This window comes from Ambystoma mexicanum, chromosome 10, assembly GCF_040938575.1.
Source record: "Ambystoma mexicanum isolate Mex_15411 chromosome 10, UKY_AmexF1_1, whole genome shotgun sequence".
Classification (NCBI taxonomy): Eukaryota; Metazoa; Chordata; class Amphibia; order Caudata; family Ambystomatidae; genus Ambystoma; species Ambystoma mexicanum.
Genome location: NC_090932.1, coordinates 544,198,318 through 544,220,308, shown reverse-complemented (window position 1 = coordinate 544,220,308; position 21,991 = coordinate 544,198,318). Strand labels below are relative to the sequence as shown.

Genomic DNA, 21,991 nt, shown 5'->3' with positions numbered 1-21,991 from the left:
AAGAACACCTCCATAGAAAAAAAAATACCAGATATTCTAAAAAGGAAGCGCAGCAACTTTCTAAATTATACAAATAAGAAGTGTACACCCAGAAAGCTAATTCCCTAAACTCTCGTATCACCAATGCCACCTCAAATAGTAAATAATTATTTCCATCATAAAAGAATTAGAAACCCCGATCCACCCCCCAAGTACAGTGAACACAGCATGGTACACCACCATCCAGGATGTGCTAGCCTCCAAAATAACCACCTAGCAAAATAAAATCAATCTACAAAAAAAATTACTATCCACCCCCTCAAACGCCACGGTCCTGCTCACAGCAGACTCTGTCACGGATACGCCTGAATTCCACTTCACCTCAGTAACTACTGAACAGGTTTTAAAAACCATAGCGTCACTAAAACCCTCTAATTGCAAAGGAGACTCTTTCCCTGCCAAATTAGTCAAGGATTGCGCTCCCATCCTAGCTTCAACCATCACCAATTTTGTCAATGCCTCCTTCAAGACTAATACCATTCCGTCCAATATCAAAGAGGCTTGGGTCACCCCACTTCTCAAAAAAACCTACCCTGGATCCTACCATCCCGACCAACTACTGCCCTACCACTACCATCCCCTTTCTACTCAAAGTTATAGACAAACTTGCATATACTCAAGTCCAATCCCACCTTGAAAACAACCACCTGCTAGGAGAAAGACAGTTAGGGTTCCGCCCAAGCCACAGCACAGAGACAGCGCTGTTGTACCTAAAAAACCAGATGGACGCGGTTAGGGAATCAGGTCAACTATGCTTACTACTATTACTTGATCTGTCTGTGGAATTTGATCTAGTAGATCACCAAAAACTCTGCCAAACACTGGCAAATAACTTCTGATTCTCTAAGGATGCCACTTCCTGGATCACCTCATTCCTCTCAGACCGCACCTCCAGCGTAGCCATATGAGATGTAGCAGCCGACCCCCTACCAGTCCCCCTTGGCGTTCCCCAAGGTTCTTGTCTCTCCCCAACGTTATACAATGCATACACTAAATTACTTTTTGCAGCGCTAGATGCAATGGGAGTAATTTACACAAACTTTGCTGACGATACCCGAATACTTATTCCCATATCAGGGAATCTAGAACAAGACACCATCCAGGTAAACAAAATCTACTCCATCATCCAGAACTGGATGGCAGCAAACAGCCTATGCCTAAATGGAGAAAAAACAGAGATGCTTATTGTAGGCTCTCCCACTCAACTAGCAAAGCTTCCCCACAATACACCACAATAAACATTGACGGCACCCCCATCACCATCTCCAAGCAAGTAAAAACCTTAGGAGTCTATCTAGACTCTAGTCTCACCATGAGCAAACATATAAATGCCCTTGCATCATCCATGGCATACACAGCCAAACTCATCTCATTAAGCAGACCATTTCTCACACAACACAATTGCATCACTCTCGCCAGAGCCCTCATACTTTACAAAATTGATTACTGCAACATACTTCTATTAGGCACCTCTAAACAAAACATAAACAAAATGCAACTTATTCAAAATAAAGCACTAAGAACAGCTTTATGCATAAAAAAGAGATCACATATCGCACCACAGAAGAGAAGCACGTTGGCTCCCAATTGAAGCAAGAATAATACACAAAACGCTCACCCTGGCTCATAAGTGTATCACTGGAACTGCACTGAGTTACCTTAACCACTGTCTAAGCCGTAAACAAACCACTCGAACACTCAGATCTAATGCCCACCTACACCTATTCATGCCACGCTTCAAGAACACCAGAACGGACAAATCGAATTTCCCAACAGCAGCCCCAAGAATCTGGAACACACTCCCCCCCAACATCAAGAATGAGCCTACGCTCAACAAATTTAAGAAACTACTGAAAACATGGCTCTTTAACAAATTCTAACTTCACAACCGCCCCTTAACTTCTCTCCCTCCCATCTCTGCTCTACTCTGTCCTACCTCTCCCTATCCCCATCCTCCCTCGACAACACTCTTGAGACCTTCCCCCACCCACCAGTCTCACTTCTGCATCTAGTCTACCACTACTTAAATGGCCAAAAACCTGTAGTACTAAGATTATTACTATTAGCTTGTTAAGAAATGTAACTCTATGTGTATCTGCAAATTGTACGTATGTAAGTATGTAAGTATGTAAACACCAAGACTATTTCTACTGTAAACTATGCTGTGGTACCTCTGGGTTTGGGTGTAAAATAAATGCAATAAATAAATAAATAAAATAGATAAATAAACTTCGGTCCGCTTAGCGAACAGGGAGATATCACACATTTTTTGGGACGTAGATTTCAGTGTTTTGTAACAAATTCACCAGTCCGATTTCCACCGAACACACAAAAGTACGCTTTCTGGACCAAGCCCCTGCTCCTGGCGCAAATTTGGTGAGGATATGTCCAGCCGTTCGACCTGTAGCCATGCACAGTTTTTCTCCATTCAGTCTATGGGAAAAAAAACTTTTTGGGACCCCCCTATAATGGTTCCCCCCCACACGAAACCTCGCCCAAACTCGTGAAAAAATTCAGAGCCGCGCATATCATTTTTTTGAAAAGTTTGGTGAGGATTTGTCCAGGGGAAGCAAAGTTATAAGCTGCCAAAAAAGTGCTCTTCCCATGAGTTTAGCAACTTAACCATAACTACACGGCTGCTACCGTGGGCCGTGTAATATTCCCCATACGTACGTCTCCCTCTACTGTCTTAGTAAATGTAACTCCTCTCTTTTTGTTACTCCCTTTGGGAGTTTGGCATGCGCCCATCTATTGGCTCTGCCTTTAGGAATCCTTAATACTCCTATATGGAGTTATAGCATGTGACCTTTCCCGTGAATTTGAGGTATTCTTATCTCTCTTGTTTTTATAATCCCCAAAACCCAGTTAATCTTTATGTCTCTTATATATATACAACATAACACAATCACAGTCCCTCCCCTTCTATATTTTTATCAACTACAATGGTCTACTTACATCCGTCACTCAGCTCGAATCTCTCGGCATCGACTCTCCCACAATCAACCAGTTCTCCTTTCGTCCGCGGGGCAATGGACCGGAATTTTGCCAAAGGGGGACCTGCCGACCGTATGTTGATCACGTGATTCTTTACGCTCCTCTCTCCGCTGGAAACTTCTACGATCTTCTGGCTGGTTGCGGGAGCCGTCGAATGTCCCAGAGTCTGGGCTCTAGGTCGATTAGACCTAAACCATCTGCACTGCTAAAAAATGTGCTCTAGCACCTTGAAGCGTCTTTGTGCTAGATGGACTTACCAATAAAATGTCTCAGGCCAAATAACCAGACAGACTCAAAGAGGATGGTCAAATACTGCTTTTGTCTCAATGAAGGAAAGCGGGGTTAATCGTGATTCATCAAATTGATTTATGCAGGATCACAACGTCTTCTTGATTACACTTAGTTTATATAATGCTAGATGCATCATCTATGACATCATGCTATGTGGCATTTTACAAAAACCTATCAAGGGGTGGGATTGGATTAGGGAAACATGTCTTCATATAGAATGCATTAGTGTTGGTCTCTCATTGGCGGCCCCTTGTCGGTAGGAAACGCCCTGAGCTACTTCTACATACATAGTGTACTGATTACAACAGAGAATATGGCAGCGGAATAACACTTTGCAACATTGTATGAAAAAGTGCATGGCAGGCATTTATATTTGGTGAGCAACCCAAATCCAACCTTGACATTTGGCTCGCCAGCAGCACGTACATAGAAAAGAAACCCAGGTGCTTTGAGATACTCCAGCTCTCGCCTCGTTTTCCCAATTAGTCTATCCTCTCTCATCGGTAGGCCTTGAGCGAGTGTCCTCTGTTTGAAGATTAACCTTGCCGGTCTGCACTGTCTCAGAACATCCAAGGGATTGTAGGCACACCATTATCTTAGTTTCAAGCCTAATGAATAGCCCTTGTTTGTGAGCTCTTCGTCACATGTTTAGAGACCACGAATGTGTCCACTTCGACAGTGCGTTTAACACTATTTGATTCAATTATACTGGGAGCAGTTGCTCCTCTTGGCCTTTACACACTTGCTCACCATATCCCATGTAAACTTTGTACAATTTTATTTGTACAATACTTGCCAACTGTAAATGTCCTTGTTCTTTCTAATCTTGAGAAATATGTCCTTCGCACATGATCTGCTCGTTGGACTCCCTTCGTTCTTTGCCTTCATCTCTCGAAATAGCATCCTTTGTCCCAGGCCAATATACTCCTTTATTTTGCAAGGGAAAAACAGCCTCTTCATGGGGCCTCATTACGAGTCCGGCATGGGGCCTAATGGACTGGTCCCATAGGACTCAATGGGAATGGGGAAGTGTAAACACCGGCACCATCTCGTGATGGTGCTGGTGTTTCCACGTCCACCTGCAGGGCGGAGGTGTTCAAACCGCCAGGTCACACCTGGCAGGAAGATCACCTCCCGCATGCAGGACTCGGGATCGGGCGGTCCGGAATTAACAATGGCGGTGGGTTTACCGCCACTGTTAATTCCGGACCGCCTGACCTGTAATGAGGCCCATGGTCTTTTCACTTCATGATCCTGTTAAGGGACTTCAATTCAGCACTCCAACTAAGTCAATGCCTGGTCTGGGATGCCCAAAGGAAGCCCTTATTTATATATTTTTATGACAAGTTATAATCTGGATGATAAACCCTTATATAACGCCCCTCTCTTTGAATCCCCCTGACCTCACTGAGCCAAGAAGTAGGTTTGTTTTTCAATTTACAAATGTATTGGAAAATTAAACAAAATATATAAATCACACTTTTATAAATAAATTAATATTTGATAACACACTTATGAAGATAATGTTGATCAACAATGGATCCTAGCACACTATTTTTTATCAGTTAGGAGTTGGTACAGAAAGGATAAAATAGCTGAGAATGCTTTATGATTTCAAGGAAATTCAGTGATGGAAAATAATGCAGTACAGCAATAAACTGATATGGTTTCAACAATAGATAATATAATCACTTTTCCCCTTGTGGCAATTCACCCCCCCCCCCCCCTATGCAATATAAAGAGATGGAAGGAAACCACACCATTTTCAGGAACACAATCAACATGCGATACAGATTCAGTTCAAAATCTAGTAATCTTGGAGCAACCGGTATGCTTTTAAAACATGCAGAAATATTTTGAATGTGATTTGTACTGAAGTGAAAATATGCTAAAAATGATTTTAATTCCCTATTGGAGATTCAGGATAGGTGATAGCTACTTAAGATTGGTTCAGGTCAACACTACCAATTATTCAGGAATGGTTATCAGATTGAAAATGAATCTCAGCAGTGCAAAGCAAAAGACAGCGATTTTTGACAAGGGGTGAAATGAGCTAGTTGCAATTCGCGGCAATTTTTCTGAGTGCATCGAGCGCGATTACGGAAAGATTATAAGGAGTTTAGGGCTTGTTGGAAAGCTGAGGATCTTAGCTTTAAGATGAAAGTTAAATCTCGTTCCTAGCACACGCGGTTCAAAAGATACGGACGATTTTGTGGAGGTAGATTTTCAGAAATGAAATAATGATTCAGGATTGCAAATGACACTTTCACAGGTTTAAAGTCAGAGAATGGACACGATTTCTATGATACAGTTCTGGACAGGTTAAAACGGTTTGAATAAGATTATTTTAGACTAAGAGATTGGTTCTGGCACAGTTTTCAGGATACTCACTCCTAGTCTTGGAAGGAATGGGCCTCCGTCACGGATCTGGTCAACAGGTTTGGCTACGGTTCTCTCGCAATGGACGGTCGCTGGTACCGGTTCTGCTCACAGCGATCTGGGTCAGCTCTGCTCTGCTGGTCTGGATCTCTGGTTCTGGCAAAAGTTCTTGGCACTGCACAGCAGTTTGTTCTGGATACAGCACTGCTTTTTGGGTTCTGGCATAGGGTTCTAGCCAGAATCAAACAGCACTGCCCGGCTGTTGAAGAGACAGGTTGCAAAAGATTTTGAGGCCTGCTGAAAAAGGATTCAGCTGGTGGTTCAGGCCCCTCTGCTACAAGTTCTGGAGTCTGGATTCTAAGTTCTGGATGGTCCTTCTTGATATTGTCTGGTCCGGCAGAGTGCTTCGCAAGAATTCAGGTGAAGTGGAAAAATGAGTGTGTCCTGCCTAGATTTCAGTGGGTCCTTTTATGTCTTTAGAAAGTGGGTGGGTGCGTGGGCATAACTAGGCCTGCCCCTCACAACTTATCATTGGCCAAGTTCTCCTCTCCCCCTTGATTGGGGGAAGGAAATGGAGTGTCATCGTGATGGGGTAAGTTTATGGGTCAGAGGATCCTCCCCTTGTCAATTTGCACACAAATCTATTTTTGATCCAAATACATATTTATCTATGTACAATTTTTCTAATATTATATGTCCAGTTAACATATTTTCTGTAGCACCAAATCATCCGATCCCTGTCTTTGTAAGATGTCGTGTCCACTTCTGACAGAATTCTGCCCTTTTCATCAAGAACACAACCTCTAAACCTTTCCAGAATTTACACACACATGCACAAGGAGTATGGGCATCAGATGATAAAGTGTCAGATTTTTAACATACAGACATTTGGAGTAATACCTTATTTTCCGCTACTACCCCCCAGAACATAGCACCGAGTCCTAACACCTCTTAAAATTTGCACAGAAAAATCACAAGAATAAATGATATTATTATATAATTTTGACAATTTCGTACTATGAATTATCCATCTTTTTAAAATTATGCTCTGGCCCAGATGGGGGTGGTTTAGGTTCCAAAGCACATGGGGGGATTTCTGTCTGTCCCCGCCTCCAGCTCAGGTGGCTCTCAGAAGCACTGCTCCTCCCGGTTTCTTCCAAGAGGAAGCCATTTATGACCCCCCCTAATTTAACATTTGCCTGAGCCAAGGAAAGCTCATTGTTCTGTTTCCTGCAGCCCCAGGTACCCCACCCCTAATTCAATCAGAGAGGTGTGATCTCCTATTGGTGTTGCAGCAGAAGGGAGGCCAGGCCTGGGAATGCAGTTGCTGGGCATGTTTCCACTAGTGTCGGGGGTAGTTGTCAGGCAGAATTCAATCTCTTTAAGCCAGGCTTCAGCTAAATGTCACTTTTGTTCCCAGTTTTTCTTCATTCAAATCAAACTTACAATTTTTACACATGCAGCTAGAACGCTGATTCTAAGTTCAAAACTATGACATTTAAACAGTTGCAACCTATGTGACACTCAAAAGTAGGTCACTCATTTATTTTAAACATTTCGATTTTAGTGGTTTTAAATCCAATTTCACTTAAGCTGCTGACAACCACAGCTCAGCCAGTTTTGTTATAAACATTGCTTTAAGCTCTTCATCTTTCCAGATTTTGTATGCACACAAGACTACATTCTGCCAAATGTCTGCTGGTGTTCAGTGAGATTTTTGAATATCTTGCAATGTTTAAAATAGGCATTTTTAGCTTGCATTTCAGAGAAACAAATGTGATTTCAAAGCGCTTTTTGAGCTAACAGGCACTGCTGTTTTTCCTTTGGCACCACGTTTCACTCATGGCGCTTCTGGCCCATCACGCTCGCACTGGTGGGTGGCAGGTCAGGCGATCATTTTGGTGTGTGCAAAACTGCACGGTTTTCCTGGATTCTGGCGCAAATGTGGGCTTTTTGGCCATCTTGGATTTTCTAAGCCCACAGCACCAAATGTTGTAGCCTAATAATTCAAACATGGGTCAAGACACCTGACAAGCCCCCCCGCCCGACTGCACTTTGATTTCGAGTCGAGGGGGAGTCGGGTGCAAAGGATGTTTTGATCCATGTGCTGGGATGTCCACATCATCTTCTTCTGATTCCGCAGATGGCACAGTTCAGCATCTTTTCCTCCATCAGGGTGGATCGATCGGTTCTCCTCGCCGGTCCTGATGCTAGTTTCGGGCGGTACCCGGATCTTTGCTCCCGGTCCCTGGGTCGCCCTCCTTGGTCAGTCTCCATGGTTTCATCTCTCCTAGGATGACAAAGCAAAACGGCAGAAACATATTCGTAGACATTTCCCCACCACTATTAATGGTGGGGCGAACATATACATCTTATAAATCAGGAGACATTTGCATTCAAGAATCATAGAATTTTATAGGCTGTATGTGGAATATTTTAGGGTTGGAACTGTATTACTCTGGATCGGCCCCCTCTGGGATTGCAGAGGACTCCTCCAGTTGCTGCAAAGTGTGCCTGGGATGGCAACACTTTAGCTGATTAATATGGACCCACTTGTCATCCCCTTCCGCCGAACTACCTTTGGGGATGCGGATCTTGTAGGCGACTGGGGAGATCTTGTCTACAATTTCAAAAGGTCCCTTCCATGTAGGCAGACATTTTCGCTGTTTGGCCTGGTTCCTTTCGAAATTGTATAGATAGACCCGGTCTCCCACATTGTATTCTTTCATGGTAGTCTTCAGGTCATAGTGAGTTTTCATACTCTCGGCTGATCTTTCTAGATTCCGCTGAGCATAGGCAAAAGCATGTTGGAGGTGTTTCCTTAAATTCTCAACATATTTGTGAGTTGTGGAGGCATTTATTAATGTCTGCTCTTGGGTCCTGTACAGCAAATGCTGGGGAAGCACCATCTTGCGTCCAGTCATCAGCTCAAACAGTGACATTTTAGTTGCAGATGAAGGGGTAGATCTGATGGCCATTAGGACAAGAGGTAATCGGATATCCCAACTTGGCCCAGAATCTGCCACAAACCTTTTTAAGATGCTCACAATGGTTCTGTTGTATCTCTCCACTGTACCAGAAGAGGCTGGCCAGTAAGCAATATGTAGCTTCCTTTTAACCCCCAGTATCTCCCACATCTTAGTCATTACTTCGCTAGTGAAGTGGCTACCTCTGTCTGACTCAATCCTTTGGGGTAGACCAAAACGCGAAAAGATGTGGTTGATCATCAGGGCAGCTGCTGTTTCTGCCTTGCAGTTTGGGGCCGGGAGACATTCCACCCATTTGGTAAATAAGCATGCCACGTCACTGTACTTATTTCCCCTAGAGGAGCGAATCACAGGGCCGAGGAAGTCGACTTGCAAATCTGACCATGGCAGTGTAATCCCCCTCTTTTGGAGAGGCGCACGGTGTGTGAGGGATGTTGACTGAAATTGTGCACACACAAGACACCCCTTCAAGTATTGGTCGAGGTCCTGCCCCATGTGTGGCCAGTTTGCAACCTCTCTTAAGATCTCAAGTGTTGTATGAAACCCCCTATGACCAGCTGTGGCCGCATCATGGGCGTGACTTAACATCAGGCTTTGGAATGAGGTAGGGACCACCCACTGATCATGGCCAGCTTGGGATTTCCTTACCAGCAAACCGTCTTGGATTCGGAACATTTTTGGACATTTCATCAACACTCTAAGGTCCTCTTTCCCAGTGTAATCGGTATCCGTCAGGGAAAAGTTCTCAGGGTCCTCAATGTGTTGGTAAAACTTACCAATTATTGGATCCCCCTTCTGAGCCGTAATCAAATCAGCATCTGGGGTCTTCTTACTCCATTGTGCAATTGAAAGATCATTGTGAGCATTTGTCTGGGTCCAAGTGATATCAGTGACCTGGATTGCCCCCAACAGGGAATCAATCTCTATTAGACCCCCTTGGATGGCCCCGGTTTTTGCCAGCTGATCAGCTAAGTCATTTCCAGTTTTGTCTGGTCCCTCTACTTTGGAATGACCCTTGATCTTTTTCCAGTAGATGGTCATCCCATTCACGGTGACCATATCATCAATGTTTTGAATTAGCTCCCCATGTTTCAAGGGTTTGTTATTAGCACATAACATGCCTCTGGTTTTCCAATTAACCAGGTGCTCCACAAACCCGTTCCATACATAATCCGAATCTGTGATTATGACCAGTTCGTGGAGTTGATGTTGGACAGCAGTGAGGATGGCCTGATGCACAGCCATCAACTCTGCCAACTGACTACTTCGGGGACCAATTTTGTATCCAGCGGAGGGTTCTGGGGACTCATTCACCCATGCATTCCCTATGCCGGCCACAAGTTCTTTTTCCCCATTGTTGTCAACATGGTAAGAGCATCCATCCAAATAGACAGTGGGCATTCCCTCACACTTGTCTTCTTCAAAGACTTTGTGTGGGGAATTAAGGTATGCCTCCATGTTGTCCGTGATTTTTAGATTTTCGTCCTCAAGACAGTTTTCTCTGGCACAATCATGCAAGTCAGCCAGAAATTGCGCGAGAGGACTCTTCTAGTTTTGGCCATATCTGACCTCCACAGGAAAGCTTTGCATTGACAGAATCCAGGAAGTAATTTGGGAATTACTCACATTTCCGGCCTGGATTCTGTCACTTTGGAGATATTGCAGAGGCTGGTGTGGAGTCTCCACCATGATGTGTTCCCCCTGGATAAACGGGCGGTAATTCTTCAATGCCCATACCGTTGCCAGGAGTGCCTTCTCACAACCGTTGAATTTTTCCTCCACAGAGGATAAAGTTTTACTTGCATAGGAGATTACTTTATTGACATTCTCATGCTTTTGATATAATACTGCAGTCAAGCATGTATTAGAGAACCCTGTCTCCAAGAAAAACTCCTTGTTTCTGACAGGTTAAGCTAGGCAGGGCGCTTGTGAGAGGCTTCTTTTGAGCTGTCTTACTGCCTCGGATTGTTCTGGACCCCATTCCCACTTGACCCCCCCTTTAAGAAATGAATCAGGGGTCTGGTGATCTCTGCGTAGCCCTCAATGAACTTTCTGCTGTAATTAGTCAGTCCAAAGAGGCTCCTTAGTTCCCGCAGAGTTGTGGGGTCTTTCAGTTTCTGGAGTGCTTCCACTTTCTTTTCCTGGGGACAGAGACCCTAAGGAGTAATCTCATGCCCCAAGAAATTGACACAGGTTCTACCCCACTGTGCTTTCTGAAAGGAAAGTTTTGCTCCGGCGGCCCTCAACTGTGTCAGAAAATAACAGATCTCCGCTATGTGTTCCTCCACAGATGAACCTTTTTTTAAAAAACATATTTTTATTGTTTTACAGTGTAACATAGAACAATAAAACAGAGTAACATCCCCTTAGATCCCCCCCTCACCCAACCCTTCCCTCCGGAAGGAGTGTTCCATGTTCCAACTTTCCTCGGGATCGTCTATGAGGTAAATATGTCCGTGATTCTGATGTTGTGCGGGCACCATTGTGCCATATAGTCCGATTGTAGGTATTCCAGAATTCCCCCCACTCCTTCACGAATGACCCATTCAAGCCCTGTAGATGGTGTGTGATCTTTTCCATTGTCATTTGCAACCAGACCTTTTGCAACCATGTGTATATTAATGGTGGGTCTTGTTTTTTCCAGTTTTGGGTGATAGTGGCCCATGCCGCTATGACCAGGCTCATGAAGCTTCTCCATTGTGCCTTGCTATATTTCTTGGATTGATGCCCCATCATTCCGCAAAGCCACACTTTCTCCCCCAGTCGGTCCGCCTCTGGTAACATCTTATTCATTTCTGTTATTAGTTCCAACCAGAATCCTTTGACCCCTCGACAGTCCCACCAGATATGCCTCCACATGCCGGCTTCTGGGCAGCCTCTCCAACAGCGGTCGGGCGTTCCTGGGTACATATTGTTAAGCCTCTCGGGAGTGTAGTGCCATTGCGTGACTATTTATGTCCACATTTCCCTGGTCTGCACCGCTCGTGTTAGTTTGGGAATGCCCGCCCACAGCTTCTGCCACTGCTGAATTGGGATCTCTTCCCCTAATGTTCTTTCCCAACTTTTCATGTAAGTCCATTTTATTTCTTCATCCTGTGTGTTGATGAAGTTGTATAGTGTGGAGATCAGTTTCTTAGTTCCTGAGTTGGATAAGATGTATTTTTCGAATGGGGTTAACTCCCTTGTGGCCGCCTGGGCAATCTCTGGCGTTGCCAGCCAGTGTGTGAGCTGTTCGTACTTGTATCTATCCGCCTTTGTCAAGTTCCACATAGTTTTACAGTCTGCAAAGGGTCGTACTTCCTTGTCGAGGAACATTTCTCCTATTTTCCTGCAGCCTCCCTTTTCCCATTTCTCAAAGGCCCCAGGCTCTTGTCCTGGTGGGAATTGTGGGTTCCTACAGATGGGCATGAATGGTGCTGTTGCCGTGGTCAGGTAGCCCTTCCGTGTCTGTTCGTCCCATGCGCTCAGTGTAGTTTTCATGATTTCACTGATGCGGAGATTCGGGTGTCTATGTTGTTTTAGCCTCCAAAGGATCTCTTCCAGCGGAGTTCTGGCGACTGCCCTATCCTGAGTTACCCAGATCGATTGTTGGTCATCCCCCAGCCATTCTTTCAGGACCCATAATTGCGCTGCTTGGTAGTATTTCCTGAAGTGTGGTAGTGACATTCCCCCCTCTTTGACATGTGTCGTGAGGATCGATCTCGCGACCCTTGGGGGTTTCTTATTCCAGACATATGAAGAAATTGTCTTTGACAGTGCTTTGAAGAATGAGTTAGGAATTGTTATCAGGAGGGCGTGGAAGTGATATAGTAGTTTAGGTAGAATATTAATTTTCACCGACTGGATTCTACCCCACCAAGAGATCCTCAGAGGGCACCATCGCTCCATGTCCTTTTCCACTCTTGCCAGTAATGAGGGGTAATTGCCCTTGTACAGTGAGTCCACCTTATGCGTGAGTGTGATGCCCAGGTACCTGATTCCTTCATTTGCAATTTTTAGACCTTGTGCTCCCACCGCCCTTTCCTGTGCCTCTTTGTCCCCTGCCAATAATAGTATTTCGGATTTGTTCCTATTGATTTTCAGGCCTGATATCTCCCCAAATGCCTCCAGTTCCTGCATCGTACGTGGCAGAGACTCCCCATGATCCTCCAGGGCTAGTAGCATATCATCTGCATATGCTATTACCTTATGTTGTCTACCTGCCATCTCAATCCCTTTTATTTGGGTAGTTTCCCTAATCCTAATTAGCATCGGCTCCAGGAATATTGCATATAGGAGGAGAGATAATGGGCATCCTTGCTTTGTTCCCCTGGTAATCTCCACCCTGTCTGAAGCTTCTCCGTTGATCGCTATTCTTATTGATGGGGAGATATAGTTGGCTTTGACCATTTTTATGTATTGTTCTCCAAAACCCATATGCTCTAGCGTTTTGAAAAGAATGGACCATTCCACCCGATCAAAAGCCTTTTCGGCGTCGAGTGAGAGTAGTATGGCTGGTGTATGTGTAATGCCTACTTTTTCTATTAAGTGTATCACTCTTCTTAGGTTGTCATGGGTTTTCCTGCCTGGGATAAAGCTTGATTGATCTGGGTTTATTAGAGAGGACAATAGCGGGGAAAGCCTGGCTGCTAGGATCTTTGTGTACATTTTTTAATCTAAGTTTATCAATGCAATTGGGCGGTAAGAACCAGGGAGAGAGGGATCTTTGCCTGGTTTGTGGAACACCAGGACCTTAGCCTCATTCATGGATGGGGTTACATTTCCGCTTTCTTTGAAAGTGTTTAGTAGTTTTGTGAGGAATGGGGTGAGGATATCTGCGTATATTTTATAGCAGGGGGCCTTGAAGCCGTCTGGGCCTGGTGCCTTGTTATAAGGGGGTCCTGCTAATGCTTTCTTCACCACTTCCTCCGTGATTTGGGTTTCTAAAGCTATTTTCTGTTCTTCCGATATCTTTGGGATCGCGAGAGACTGCAGGAATCTGTTTTGATCGCCCTCGTCTGGGTGCTCAGTCGCGTATAGTTTATGATATAACGACTTGAATACCTCCCCTATGTCCTTTGTGTGTGTATGGGGCTCGCCTTGTGCGTCTTTAATGTTTAGAATGGTTAATGATTTTTGTTTTGCGGAGAGTTGTCTCGCCAGGAATCTGTCTGCCTTGTTTGCTTTGATAAAGTATCTCTGCTTGAGCTAGAGGAGGGATGTCTCTGCCTTTTTATTGCAAAGCATTTCCAGTTGCCCTTGCGTGTGTCTCAGTGCTTTCTTAGGGCTTTTGGTAGGGTGTATTAGTAGCTCCTCTCGTATATCAGTGAGTTTTTTTCTAGTTCTCTTTCCCACCCGTGCCTTTGTTTGTCCTTGGTGGCTTTCAGAGCTATCATGTGTCCCCGGGTAACTGCTTTGAACGCTTCCCAAACCGTACCCAATGGGACCTCCCCTGTGTCATTTTGTTCGAAATATTCTGCTACCTTGTCCCTGATTGCTTCTCTAGTCACCGGGTCTGAAAGCATATCCTGTGGGAGTCTCCATCGCCAGATCCCCCCACCCTTCCCTGGGGTCTGTACGTCCAGCCAGAGTGGGGCATGGTCCGAGATTGCGATTGGGCCAAGTTCCATCCCTTGCACTTTGCCCAACATCCCCACCGACACCCAGAAGTAATCTATTTGTGACATTGTGTTGTGGACATGCGAATAGTATGTGTAGCCTTTGTTTTGGCCCTTCAGTTCCCTCCATGCATCACACAACGCCATCTGGTCCATTCTTTGCTTGAGATGCCTGGATGGGGTCCCATTGTTCTGTGATCCCCCCGCGCTCCTATCTAGTTGCGGCTGCCATGCCATGTTGAGGTCGCCCCCCAGTATTATCTCTCCCTTCGCAAACCCCTCCAATTTCTCCATCGTATCCCGCATGAATCCGTCTTGGCCCGTGTTTGGCGCGTATATTGATGCCAAAGTGAGCCTAGAGCCCTCTAACAATACATTGGCGAACGCAATCCTCCCCTCTCTGTCTGTCTTCTTATCAATTAGTGTTGCGTCCCTTCCCCCCAGTGAGGCTATTAGGACCCCTGCTCTCTTTTCTGTACCGTTCGATTGTGCCAGTACATTGTACCCTCTGAGATAGACCTTCCTTCTGTCTTGTGCTCTTATATGTGTTTTCTGGAGTAGTAGGATGTCCGCCTTCTCCCTTTTAAGCATATTCTCTATTTTCTTCCTCTTCACTGGGGAGTTCAGGCCCCTAACGTTTAACGTTAATATTCTGATTTTCCCCATTGCAGTTGACCATGATCAGGTGTCATGTGAGCCCGAGTGTTGTGATCCCAGCTACCTTCCGGAGTAGCTCTCCCATCCCCCGCCCCCACTTCCCAACTCCCCCCATTATAAACGAACAACCAACTTTGATCCCGAGGAGGGCCCGGGTACCTATGGATGCTAGGGCGTTGCTCCTATCGCTCCCTGCCCTCTGTGGACTCGGGTTAAACTTTGCGGGGCCTCCTAAACCTCGCATCTTCCTCAGACCTTCTGCGTGTTCGTACCTGATCCCCAGCCGGGTCGCTGGGAATTTCTTTTTCCAAGTTCCTTCGTAGAGTGCCTCTGCAAGTTCCGTAGTCTGGGGGGTGCCCCCTGACATCGTCCTGTATGGGTGTTCCTCTACTCCACTGCTGCCGGTTTGGTGTTCCCCCTACCATTTGGTTTCTTTTTCTGCCGAATCACCTCCCAACTTCTCTGCCTTTTTTGCAGTTCCCTTTTTGCTTTGATGCCCCTGTCACCTTCCTCCTCTGCTTGTATGTCCAATATATGGAGCCCTTCTTCCCAAGTTGTCACTCTCCTTTGTTTCCCTTCCCACTCGAATAGCAGGCCAAAAGGGAATGTCCATTTGTACCTTATTTCTTTTGCTATCAGCTCTTTTATTAGTGGTGCCATTTCCCTCCTCTTTAGTAACGTCACAGATGCCAGGTCCTGGTAAAGCTATATGTCTGCCCCATTCATCCTTATATGGTCTGCCAGCCTCGCTCTCCTCAGTATATGTTCTTTCTGTGGGTACGATGTGTGGGCTGCCAGTACGTCCCTAGGTCTTTCTCCAGGGGCGCCCGTTCTTTTCGGGCCCACTCTGTGTATTCTGTCGATCCCTATGATGTGCGCTTCCTGTGCTTCAAATAGGTCACTGAACACTTCCTGTACCGCTCTCTTAAGATCTTTGTCCAGCACGGTCTCAGGCATGTTTTTAATGCGGATGTTAGATCTGCGGGACCTATTTTCTAGGTCCTCACATTGGATTTCTAAGTTGTGAGTTAATCGCACTAGGTGTTCTTGGGTTTTGCTATTTTGTTGTGTCTCTTCGTCCACGTTTTGCACAATTTTCTCTAGAGTGTCCGTCCTTTCTTCCAGTTTGGCTACATCTTGCCTTAGGTCCTGAACTGCCTGTTTCATGTCGTTCCTCATTGTGGCGAATTGGTCTTGAACCGTCGACATAAGTTTGTCTTGCAGCTCTACGAACCAGGCGTGCATGTCGTCCCTTGATGGGGGTTGGTTACTTGCGTTGGGGGGGATGGAGTCCAATGGTGGTTCATCCTGCGACCTTCCCCTGGTGGTTATTGTCATGATGCCTACCCCCAAGGAGCCAGACCGGGCCCAGCAACCCCAGAGGCAGACATCATGTTCCCGAGAGAAGTCCCAGCGGCACCAGGTAGGGGCCCTTTGGACTCAGTCCTGGCGCCTTTGGCGCCAGGCTCATGTTGGACAACAGTCCAGGCGCCATAGGCACCAGGCTCATAAAGGATGACTTTGTGTTAAGAAGTGCTTGGTGTGAATTTACCTGATGCAGACCGTGCTGCAACATCCAGGCCACCTAGAGGCCTGAATGGGACTATTTTACCTATGGGACTACTTTACCACACGGGTGTGGCCGGAGGAAGAATACATACCTTAGAGGAAGAATACATACCTAGAATTACTTTGAAGGCTATTTAAGCCACGCCCAAGCAGCAACTCACGCTTCGCGTTGTTCTGCACCTAGCAGTTGGAAGCTCACCGTGTCTGCTCCTGCATCCGGACTCCAGCCACGCCTGACAGCATCCTGGAACACCTGTAAAGGGAGAAGAGAGGAGAACAGGAGAAAGAAGAGACATTACCTGCTTAATCCGCATTCCAGAGTCATCTCGCCGACGATCCTAAAGGGAAGACATTCATTTTTAAAAGCACATTGCATAGCTGTCTGCAGCGCAGCATTCCACTCACCTTTACTAGGCGCCTTCTTGCCCATCAGCGACCTAAGGAGAAAAAGACAAGAACAAAGGTGAGTTAGGGAATAGAATAAGAAAGGCTTAATTTCCACCATAAGACTTACCTGTTGGGTCAATCCCTCTTCACTTCGGGTCGGCGCCGTTTCTTCGGCATTTCCGAACCCCGGCCCCTAAGGGGAAAAAGACATTAGCATTAGTGAGCGAATGCAAGGACATTAGCGGAACGCTCATCAAAGACTTACCTGATATTTATTGGGACATCTCTTCTCACTTCGGGTCGGCGCCGTATCTTCGGCATTTCCGAACCCCGACCCCTAAGGGGAAAAAGACACAAGCATTAGTGCATTAATGCCAGAACACTAGAGGAACCACTCATCAAAAACTCACCAGAATTTTCCTTCGACGGTTCCATTCCCTAACTCGGAATCTTCATTCAGCACCTGAAATAGAGAAAACAGACAATGGTTATTTAAAGCTTGAACTTGCAACAGAATTCTTACGATACCTTACCGGAAAAGTCAAGCGAACCTGAACTCTCACCAAATCGAGATCCAGTGAAGTAACTGGATAACAACGCGCCCCTGCATCAGAAGCAAGATGGAGAGCTCGTCCTTTCAGACCCTAAGGTGAGACTTCACAGGGAATCGCAGAAGGGTTTCGTAGAGGGTGAGAAGGGGAGTGGGAGGCCTACGCATTATCCCGCAGATTGTTAACACTCCCTTTTCACACACAGAAGGATATTTCTACGAGCCAGACAAGCCGGATTTGGGGGTCTGGTCCATTCCATCTTCCGAGTCCTACGCATCACCCTAGAAGAGGCCACAGCAATCCAAACCAGGCCAGCGCCTCCGTGGGAGTCAGGTGAGCGTTACAGTTATAGGGGTATCGGATGCCCACATTTGGAGTATGCTTGAATCTTGTCTAGCCGACTGCTGGTTTGGTTGCGTCGCACCCCCTTTCCCCTTTGCCTTGAACATTGCCCTTGCAGTGTGAAGTACTCACTGGGTTTATTTGCTCCTTGGCTGCTACGTTGTGCCTTGGGCGCTACTGCATAGCCATTCTTGATTTGGCGGGGTGAGCTTGGTTGATAGTGTGCCCCAAGTTATATTGCCTCCTCTCTTCAGAGGCGCTTGTTCACCCTTCAGTCTCTGGATACCTCTTGCCTAGTTGCCCCCCGAGCTGTTAGAGGGTCTGGGGGTAGAGTCCTTGACTCTTTGCCTGTCTCTTCCCGTTAACTCTGTCCAAAGTACAAAGGCTGAAGTGTATGGGGATTTGCCCCCTGGATGCAGAGTGGCTTGGTTGGCCTTGTGGGGGAGCCTCTGTGTAGGTGGGGTGGGGGGGGCCCTCTCACCTGTAGTGCAGTCCGGCCCGTCACTGAGACTCCTCGGGTCTTTGGGCCGTACGCTTCCTTCGATCTATTCCTCTCGTGCTAAGGCCCAGCCACGGCTCCGGAGTTCTAGCGGGAGCTCCTCTTGCCAGACGTAGTGTTCCCAGGAGACGATGAAATGCCGGGCCGCTGGGTCCTCCACTCCCGTCGTTGTTCCGTTCCCCGGCACGTAGTTTGCTCTGCTAGGAGGGGGGAGGGGCGGATCCAGTGTGGCCCGCCCGCGGACCCCCGCGCCTCGCTCCGGGTGTATCCCTTGCCGGTGGCTCCCCTCCGCCTGGTGGGTATGTGTCGCTGTGCCTGTATACCCCGGCTTGTCGTCCGGAGACAGGTCCCTGTCGCGGCCTCTCCTTTCAACGGTCGCTCAGGGCACGCTGCGTCCTCGGTGTGGGAGGGGTGGCACTCCGATGCAGCGATGCCTCTGCTCGCACTCTCCACCGCAGCGATTCTCCTTCCCGTAGCAGCGGTGAGTTCCGGGGAGGGTCGGCAGCCGTTGGGGGTGCTTTTTACCCTCGGATCTGGTGCTAAGTGAGGTGTTCGGTGCGGCCCGGCAGGAGCGAGACTCAAGCACGTCTCTCTGCCCCGGCGGCCATCTTGGAAACCACAGATGAACTTTTGATGAGGACATCATCTACATAAACCAGGTTACCCCTTGCACCCAGGTCGGGCATGGCCTTATGTAGGAAAATGTTGAATTCATTGCCGGAGTTGAGGTATCCGAAGGGAGTCCGGGTCCACGTGTACTGCTGGCCCCCAAAGGTAAAAGCCAGCTTGTATTGGTCCTCCCTACTGACAGGCACAGTCCAGTACCCATTGGTCAGGTCTAATGCGGTGAATACCTGTGACCCCTGGATCCGGGCCAGCCCTTGGTCAATGTAGGGAAGTGGCCATCGGGAAGTATGGACCCGTTTGTTGAGCTCCCTAAGGTCGGCGCAGACTCTCCACTGGCTGTTTGGCTTCAATATTCCCAGCACCGGATTATTGAAGGTGCTGTGTACTGGACGGATTATTCCCCGGGACTCAAGGTTCTTAATTATTTCAGTAAGGGACTCCATGGATGCGAGAGGCAAGCGATATTGCTTCACAAACACTGGAGTCATGCCAGGGTCCATGGGAATTGTTATTGTGTGGATGTCGGTGCGACCACAGTCATATGAGTCTACCGCAAAGAGATCTTGGAAATCCAAGAAAACTTGTTTCAACTTTTGCTTCTGTTCCAGAGTCACAGAGGCATCAGCTAGGTTGACTCTCTCTTCAACCATCTGCCTGAAGCCTGGAAAGACTTCTGGTTTTGCTATCTCAGCGGCCTCCTCCAGCTGGGTGGAGAAGTCCCTGGTCAGAGTGCTTATTTGGACTGGAGGCTTCAGGTGGGAAAGGCAGCTCTCATGGACCTGGAAAATCACCTCATCCCTCCTGAAGTCACAAGTCACATCTTCCTTACCATAAGGGCAGGAAGTGTACACCAGGAAGTTCCCCCCATGCCGGGTAAAGATCCTGTCTGGTGTTGTATTGTCATCACTGTCACTGTCAAAACAGTCCTTGGGGATTGGTCCTAACAGTTCATTTCCTAAATCAATGGAGAAATGTCGGTCATCAACCGCCATTCCAATAATACTCTTTAAGTCGCTGTTATCCACCTCTATTGGAATGGTGTCATGTTCTATGTTGACTAATGGTGTTGGGTGTTGGGTTTATCCCCAACCCTTGCTGTTGGAGAGAAACATTTAGATGAATATAAGCATCAGGGTTTTTCAATGTTTGTCCTCTTTTAACTTTCACTTCCAGGGAGAATTGTCAGGTCCTTTCTGGGATGGTGACTTCCTCTTTAACCTGAATTTCAACTGCATAAGGTAGCAATTGAGCTGACCTAAATGCTTTTTCTGGATCATCAAAGCCCATGGGATTATCCGCTAATCGGGACCAAGCTTTGAAGTTTATTAGGTCCAAACTAATGGCAAAGCGATTAAGAATGTCACTGCCTTAGTACAATTATGGACTATGCTCTTGTTGCCAATGTAGATTTTGAGCATACACCTGCTTGGCAGGAGATGTTTGGAATTGGGTGTTTTCAGATCCATTTCCCATTTGTCTATCCGTTTGAATGTGGGAATGGCTGGATCTTTTGGGAGTTGGCGGAACATGGCTTTGATGATGAAGCTCTTACCGTTGTTCACACATACTCGGGCGAGAACAGAGTCTTTCCCATCATTTAACTGAACAGGGATGAACAACTGCTCTCCAATTTGCTGAATATCAGCCAGGCTCTGAGCTGATTTCACATCTTTCTCGACTATCGGAGTGGGAATGTCTGATTGTGGATTAGTAAAGAATTTCAGAGTGTTCCCTTCCCGTGTGGAATACCACCTTAAACTGGAAGGAAGGTTGATTTTCAGAAATAGAGAGGACCCCCCATCACCAGTCTGTTGTCCTACTGCTATTACTGTCACGTCTGGAATTTGGTTATTCTGGAAGTGAAATACTACTTGGTCAGATTTTTGTTCAACCATGTGGCAGGTGCCATTTAAACTAACATGGTTGATGCTGTTTTAATTTTATTGGTCGGCTAGTCTGGGTCCAGAGGACCTTGTTTACGCAATCTATTAGGGGTGACAACCTTCTCAGGAGGTCATTCCCTAGTAAACAAGGGGTGCCCTCTGGAGTCACTACTATGACCGGGTGTTTCACCTTGTGTCGCCCAATTTTGATGTCCAAATCTGCAGTCCACTCGACGGGAATTTCCTTCCCGTCAAAGTTCTGAAGTTGTCCAGGAAGAGAGGTGAGAGGAATTCGGTAATTCTCCCCCCTTCTGCATTTAGTTCATCAAAGGCCCTTTTGGACAAAAGGGTAGCTTGGGATCCAGTGTCCACCAGTGCCAAAATTGTACTCTCCCCCTGTCCTTGTACCGGGGCATAGTATCTTCCCTCCTTCTCCTCCAGGGGACACAGATAATGCACATTTTTGGACAACTGGTGGGCTATTTTTTTGGTTTTGGACATTGAGAGAGAAGAGATTTGGGCAGAGTTCGGCAGGGAGTTTTGGGAATCTGAAAGAAAATGTTGGCAATTGGATATTGATGCGATTTTGGGTTCCCCTGGTTCTGGGCCACCCCCATCTTTTTGGAAGCAGTCACCAGGATGGGTTTGAACCAGGGGTTTTCGGTATTGTTGGTTCTGGGATAGAATGATGGACGGCGACAGCTCAATCCCCACATCTACCCAGTCTATGGATGTGGTTTTGGGTTCCCCTGGTTCCGGTTCTGGGCTGCCCCCCCTTTTTGGAGGCAGTCACCAGGATGGGTTTGAACCAGGGGTTTTCTGTATTGTTGGTTCTGGGATAGAATGATGGGCGGCGACAGCTCAATCCCCACATCTACCCAGTCTGGATTGGAATCCCTTGGGACCCATTTTTCCTTGGGAGGAGTTCCCCCATCTTTGAAGGAGAAGATCCTTTTCCCAGGATCCTCTGAGGATCCCTCTCCCTCAAATTGGAAGACCTGTACCTCCTCCACAAAATGGGTCTGTTTGGGTCCTTTATTTCTCCTACCTCCTCTCTGCTCCTTGGGTGGCAGACTTTCAGGGGTAGGAGATTTTGTTTCCGGTTCCTGGGTTTCCAGGGGCTGTTTATAAGTGGGGAAGAAAGCTTCCTCCAAGGCTTTACACCCCCCTTCCCCTTGTGCCTCCTCCC

The 21,991-nt window shown here is 46.8% G+C and overlaps 1 protein-coding gene across 1 annotated transcript in view; it reads right to left on the bottom strand.

The window, feature by feature from the left end:
• The window catches only part of BOK (BCL2 family apoptosis regulator BOK), a 657,860-nt gene that overhangs the window by 105,373 nt on the left and 530,496 nt on the right, over nucleotides 1–21,991 (bottom strand). The window lies entirely within an intron of this gene.